The sequence below is a fragment of the Oncorhynchus masou genome, chromosome 14 (assembly GCF_036934945.1).
Source record: "Oncorhynchus masou masou isolate Uvic2021 chromosome 14, UVic_Omas_1.1, whole genome shotgun sequence".
Classification (NCBI taxonomy): domain Eukaryota; kingdom Metazoa; phylum Chordata; class Actinopteri; order Salmoniformes; family Salmonidae; genus Oncorhynchus; species Oncorhynchus masou.
The window spans coordinates 38,231,377-38,239,248 of NC_088225.1; positions in this window are offsets into that span (position 1 = coordinate 38,231,377).

Sequence of the window (7,872 nt, forward strand, 5' to 3'; positions counted from 1 at the left end):
TCCTAGACTCTCTCAAGCTGCGGAGACTGTCATGTTAATATTGATGACTATCCTAGACTCTCTCAAGCTGCGGAGACTGTCAGGTTAATATTGATGAGTCTCCAGACTCTATCAAGCTGCGGAGACTGTCATGTTAATATTGATGACTCTCCCAGACTCTTCAAGCTGCGGAGACTGTCATGTTAATATTGATGACTATCCTCGACTCTCTCAAGCTGCGGAGACTGTCATGTTAATATTGATGACTCTCCTAGACTCTCTCAAGCTGCGGAGACTGTCATGTTAATATTGATGAGTCTCCTAGACTCTCTCAAGCTGCGGAGACTGTCATGTTAATATTGATGACTCTCCCGGACTCTCTCAAGCTGCGTAGACTGTCATGTTAATATTGATGACTCTCTCAAGCTGCGGAAACTGTCATGTTAATATTGATGAGTCTCCTAGACTCTCTCAAGCTGCGGAGACTGTCATGTTAATATTGATGACTCTCCCGGACTCTCTCAAGCTGCGTAGACTGTCATGTTAATATTGATGACTCTCTCAAGCTGCGGAGACTGTCATGTTAATATTGATGAGTCTCCTAGACTCTCTCAAGCTGCGGAGACTGTCATGTTAATATTGATGACTCTCCCGGACTCTCTCAAGCCGTGACTGTCATGTTAATATTGATGACTCTCTCAAGCTGCGGAGACTGTCATGTTAATATTGATGAGTCTCCTAGACTCTCTCAAGCTGCGGAGACTGTCATGTTAATATTGATGACTATCCTCGACTCTCTCAAGCTGCGGAGACTGTCATGTTAATATTGATGAGTCTCCCAGACTCTCTCAAGCTGCGGAGACTGTCAAGTTAATATTGATGAGTCTCCCAGACTCTCTCAAGCTGTGGAGAATGTCATGTAAATATTGAAATGACTCCAGATAGAGGAGAATGGAAAACAATGGCAATGTAAACCAGTCTAATGTGTGTTGTTATGGTAGTGTTACTGAGTGCTGCATTAGTAAGGTTCTGTGTGTGCTTGTGTACGTACACCTATCCCATCCTTTCAGATCCACACCAGTGCCTCAGGGCTACGGTTCAGATTGGAATTGGGTAGTTGTGTCTGTAGCTGTTTGGTGTTGGGTTTTGTGGGTGATTGTTCCTGTCTCTGTGTTTGCACCAGATAGGGCTGTTTTGGTTTTTTTCTTCACATTTCTTGTTTTGTTAGTTGATTCATGTATAGTGTCTTTATATATTAAAACATGAATAACGACCAGTCTGCGTTTTGGTCAAGTAAAGAAAACCGTTACACACCGGTCTGACATCTGGACACGTTGGTGAATACAGTTCAACACAACGTGATTATCTCACGGAATTTACATGTGGTGTTTCACAAATGTCTATGACAATGTGAGGTCTTTAAAATGGTAGAATGGTACAAACCGTTGCCATATGAATGTATATTATTTAGGTAAAGGGTTGTGCCACGGTTTAGGAACGGCCAAGCTGTCCTCTGAAACGGACCACGTTGTTTTTCATGTGTCTGGTCTTTCCGTTACACAACATCCAAGCAAAACAGAGTCGATGCAGTAACGTTCTTGTTGGCTGCTGCCTGGAGTCTCTTGCGGTGCTCTGTGTCTGAAATGGCATGTTTTTGTTTCCATGCCTCTGTGTGTGTGTGTGTGTGTGTGTGTGTGTGTGTGTGTGTGTGTGTGTGTGTGTGTGTGTGTGTGTGTGTGTGTGTGTGTGTGTGTGTGTGTGTGTGTGTGTGTGTGTGTGTGTGTGTGTGTGTGCGTGCATGCGTGCGTGTGTGTGTACTTGCGTGCATGCGTGTGTGTGTGTGTGTGTCAGGTTATGCTCAAATCGAGTTGAAAGAAGTCAATTCAGGAAGTAAACTGAAATTCAATGATTGAATAAAGGGCTACTATTTTCAACTACATAACTACAACTACATAACCCTATAACAGCTGCATAACCCTATAACAGCTACATAACTACATAACTACAACTACATAACCCTATAACAGCTACATAACCCTATAACAGCTACATAATTTCAACTACATAACCCTATAACAGCTACATAACCCTATAACAGCTACATAACTACATAACTACAACTACATAACCCTATAACAGCTACATAACCCTATAACAGCTACATAACTACAACTACATAGCCCTATAACAGCTACATAATCCTATAACAGCTACATAACCCAATAACTACATAACTACATAACCCAATAACTACATAACCCAATAACTACATAACTACATAACCCAATAACTACATAACTACATAACCCAATAACTACATAACTACATAACCCAATAACTACATAACCTAATAACTACATAACTACATAACCCAATAACTACATAACCCAATAACTACATAACCCAATAACTACATAACCCAATAACTACATAACCCAATAACTACATAACTAAATAACCCAATAACTACATAACCCAATAACCCAATAACTACATAACTGCATAACTACATAACTGCATAACTACATAACCCAATAACTACATAAATAACTATAACCTACATAACTAACTATAACCCAATAACTACATAACTACATAACCTAATAACTACGTAACTACATAACCCAACGACTTCATAACTACATCACCCAATGACTACATAACTACACAACCAAATAACTACATAATTACACAACCCAATAACTACATAACTACATAACCCAATAACTACATGAACCCTGTAACTACGTGGAATGAACCCTGTAACTATGTGGAATGAACCCTGTAACCACGTGGAATGAACCCTGTAACCACGTGGAATGAACCCTGTAACTATGTGGAATGAACCCTGTAACCACGTGGAATGAAAGCTGTAACTATGTGGAATGAACCCTGTAACCACGTGGAATGAACCCTGTAACTATGTAGAATGAACCCTGTAACTATGTGGAATGAACCCTGTAACTATATGGAATTAAATCTGTAACTATGTGGAATGAACCCTGTAACTATGTGGAATGAACCCTGTAACCACGTGGAATGAACCCTGTAACCACGTGGTATGAACCCTGTAACTATGTGGAATGAACCCTGTAACCACGTGGAATGAACCCTGTAACCACATGGAATGAACCCTGTAACCACGTGGAATGAACCCTGTAACTACGTGGAATGAATCCTGTAACTACGTGGAATGAACCCTGTAACTATTTGGAATGAACCCTGTAACTATTTGGAATGAACCCTGTAACTACGTGGAATGAACCCTGTAACCACGTGGAATGAACCCTGTAACCACGTGGAATGAACCCTTTAACCACGTGGAATGAACCCTGTAACCACGTGGAATGAACCCTGTAACCACGTGGAATGAACCCTGTAACTACGTGGAATGAACCATGTAACTACGCGGAATGAACCCTGTAACCACGTGGAATGAATGGTTAAAAAATTGACATTCATCCAATTATGGCAAATTCCAAAGTAAAACTATGAGATGAGGTTGATTATAAACCAGGTCTCTGTGACTGCTGTTAACCATGTTATTTTCTGGGGGTGTTAAACCAGTCAGCACTACAACATTACATAGTGATAACCCAGAATGAATGTCAGCACTACAACATTACATAGTGATAACCCAGAATGAATGTCAGCACTACAACATTACATAGTGATAACCCAGAATGAATGTCAGCACTACAACATTACATAATGAATGTCAGCACTACAACAGAATGAATGTGGCAGCACTACAACATTACATAGTGATAACCCAGAATGAATGGCAGCACTACAACATTACATAGTGATAACCCAGAATGAATGGCAGCACTACAACATTACATAGTGATAACCCAGAATGAATGGCAGCACTACAACATTACATAGTGATAACCCAGAATGAATGTCAGCACTACAACATTACATAGTGATAACCCAGAATGAATGTCAGCACTACAACATTACATAGTGATAACCCAGAATGAATGTCAGCACTACAACATTACATAGTGATAACCCAGAATGAATGTCAGCACTACAACATTACATAGTGATAACCCAGAATGAATGGCAGCACTACAACATTACATAGTGATAACCCAGAATGAATGGCAGCACTACAACATTACATAGTGATAACCCAGAATGAATGTCAGCACTACAACATTACATAGTGATAACCCAGAATGAATGTCAGCACTACAACATTACATAGTGATAACCCAGAATGAATGTCAGCACTACAACATTACATAGTGATAACCCAGAATGAATGTCAGCACTACAACATTACATAGTGATAACCCAGAATGAATGTCAGCACTACAACATTACATAGTGATAACCCAGAATGAATGTCAGCACTACAACATTACATAGTGATAACCCAGAATGAATGGCAGCACTACAACATTACATAGTGATAACCAGAATGAATGTCAGCACTACAACATTACATAGTGATAACCCAGAATGAATGTCAGCACTACAACATTACATAGTGATAACCCAGAATGAATGTCAGCACTACAACATTACATAGTGATAACCCAGAATGAATGTCAGCACTACAACATTACATAGTGATAACCCAGAATGAATGTCAGCGCTACAACATTACATAGTGATAACCCAGAATGAATGTCAGCACTACAACATTACATAGTGATAACCCAGCATGAATGTCAGCACTACAACATTACATAGTGATAACCCAGAATGAATGTCAGCACTACAACATTAAATAGTGATAACCCAGCATGAATGTCAGCACTACAACATTACATAGTGATAACCCATAATGAATGTCAGCACTACAACATTACATAGTGATAACCCCGAATGAATGTCAGCACTACAACATTACATAGTGATAACCCAGAATGAATGTCAGCACTACAACATTACATAGTGATAACCCATAATGAATGTCAGCACTACAACATTACATAGTGATAACCCAGAATGAATGTCAGCACTACAACATTACATAGTGATAACCCAGAATGAATGTCAGCACTACAACATTACATAGTGATAACCCCGAATGAATGTCAGCACTATAACATTACATAGTGATAACCCAGAATGAATGTCAGCACTACAACATTACATAGTGATAACCCAGAATGAATGTCAGCACTACAACATTACATAGTGATAACCCAGAATGAATGGCAGCACTACAACATTACATAGTGATAACCCAGAATGAATGTCAGCACTACAACATTACATAGTGATAACCCGGAATGAATGTCAGCACTACAACATTACATAGTGATAACCCAGAATGAATGTCAGCACTACAACATTACATAGTGATAACCCAGAATGAATGTCAGCACTACAACATTACATAGTGATAACCCAGAATGAATGTCAGCCTGTTTATTGTGGTATTTGTCTGAACCAACAAATCCGATTATATTGAAAGTGGAGATTGAGAGGAGAAAACCCAGAGAATTAAAAATGGCACAAGTCTCTCACACACACACACACACACACACGCACACACACGCACACACACGCACACACACGCACACACACGCACACACACACAACATTACGCACACACAGACACACACACACACACACATATTGCCATAACCTAGTAGAATAGTCTTGTGTCCCGACCACAGCCCTCTGAATGCAAACCAGGCTATTTCCGCACTGTGACCAAACTCTGGAGCTTTTCTCGGCATGGCTGTTTGTGTGTGTGTGTGTGCATGCGTGTGTGTTTGATGAGAGAAAGAGGGCGTGAAAGAGAGAGAAAGAGGGAGAGGGAGAGATATTTCACTTGCTTTGGCAATGTCAACACATGTTTCCCATGCCAATGAAGGGAGAGAGCAGGTCATCAGCAGGACATCAGCAGGTCATGAGCAGGTCATGAGCAGGTCATCAGCAGGACATCAGCAGGTCATGAGCAGGACATCAGCAGGTCATCAGCAGGTCATCAGCAGGACATCAGCAGGACATCAGCAGGTCATGAGCAGGTCATCAGCAGGTCATCAGCAGGTCATCAGCAGGTCATCAGCAGGTCATCAGCAGGTCATCAGCAGGACATCAGCAGGTCATCAGCAGGTCATCAGCAGGTCATCAGCAGGTCATCAGCAGGTCATCAGCAGGTCATCAGCAGGTCATCAGCAGGTCATCAGCAGGTCATGAGCAGGACATCAGCAGGACATCAGCAGGTCATCAGCAGGTCATCAGCAGGACATGAGCAGGACATCAGCAGGACATCAGCAGGTCATGAGCAGGTCATCAGCAGGTCATGAGCAGGTCATCAGCAGGACATGAGCAGGACATCAGCAGGACATCAGCAGGTCATGAGCAGGTCATCAGCAGGTCATGAGCAGGTCATGAGCAGGTCATGAGCAGGTCATGAGCAGATGAGCTCCTGAATGTGTAGGTTATTGACAAGAGGACATTTTCTCCAAAACAAAGTGGCAAAATGTTGGTGTCCAAACACCCGGCACGCCCTGGAGCTGCTGTCAGAGGACAGACTAGGGTCCCCCAGACACATCATAGTTCCCAATCCTGGATTTGGACAGCCTCTATGACCAGGTCCTCCTCTACAAGACAGCAGAGCCCATCCTGGACAGCCTCTATGACCAGGTCCTCTACGAGACAGCAGAGCCCATCCTGGACATCCTTAATGACAAGGTCCTCCTCTACAAGACAGCAGAGCCCATCCTGGATTTGGACAGCCTCTATGACCAGGTCCTCCTCTACAAGACAGCAGAGCCCATCCTGGACATCAGCCTCTATAACCAGGTCCTCCTCTACAAGACAGCAGAGCCCATCCTGGATTTGGACAGCCTCTATGACCAGGTCCTCCTCTACAAGACAGCAGAGCCCATCCTGGACATCCTTAATGACCAGGTCCTCCTCTACAAGACAGCAGAGCCCATCCTGGACTTGGACAGCCTCTATGACCAGGTCCTCATCTACAAGGCAGCAGAGCCCATCCTGGACTTGAACAGCCTCTATGACCAGGTCCTCCTCTACAAGACAGCAGAGCCCATCCTGGACATCCTTAATGACCAGGTCCTCCTCTACAAGACAGCAGAGCCCATCCTGGATTTGGACAGCCTCTATGACCAGGTCCTCCTCTACAAGACAGCAGAGCCATCCTGACATCCCAATGACCAGGTCCTCCTGACAGCAGAGCCCATCCTGGACTTGGACAGCCTCTATGACCAGGTCCTCATCTACAAGGCAGCAGAGCCCATCCTGGACTTGAACAGCCTCTATGACCAGGTCCTCCTCTACAAGGCAGCAGAGCCCATCCTGGACTTGGACAGCCTCTATGACCAGGTCCTCATCTACAAGACAGCAGAGCCCATCCAGGACATCCTTAATGACCAGGCCATACTCTACAAGACAGCAGAGCCCATCCTGGACATCCTTAATGACCAGGTCCTCCTCTAAGACAGCAGAGCCCATCCCTGGACATCCTTAATGACCAGGTCCTCCTCTAAAGACAGCAGAGCCCATCCTGGACATCCTTAATGACCAGGCCATCCTCTACAAGACAGCAGAGCCCATCCTGGACATCCTTAATGACCAGGTCCTCCTCTACAAGACAGCAGAGCCCATCCTGGACATCCTTAATGACCAGGTCCTCCTCTACAAGACAGCAGAGCCCATCCTGGTCCTCCTACAAGACAGCAGAGCCCATCCTGGACATCCTTAATGACAAGGTCCTCCTCTACAAGACAGCAGAGCCCATCCTGGACATCCATAATGACCAGGTCCTCCTCTACAAGACAGCAGAGCCCATCCTGGACTTGGACAGCCTTATGACCAGGTCCTCCTCTACAAGGCAGCAGAGCCCATCCTGGACTTGGACAGCCTCTATGACCAGGTCCTCCTCTACAAGACAGCAGA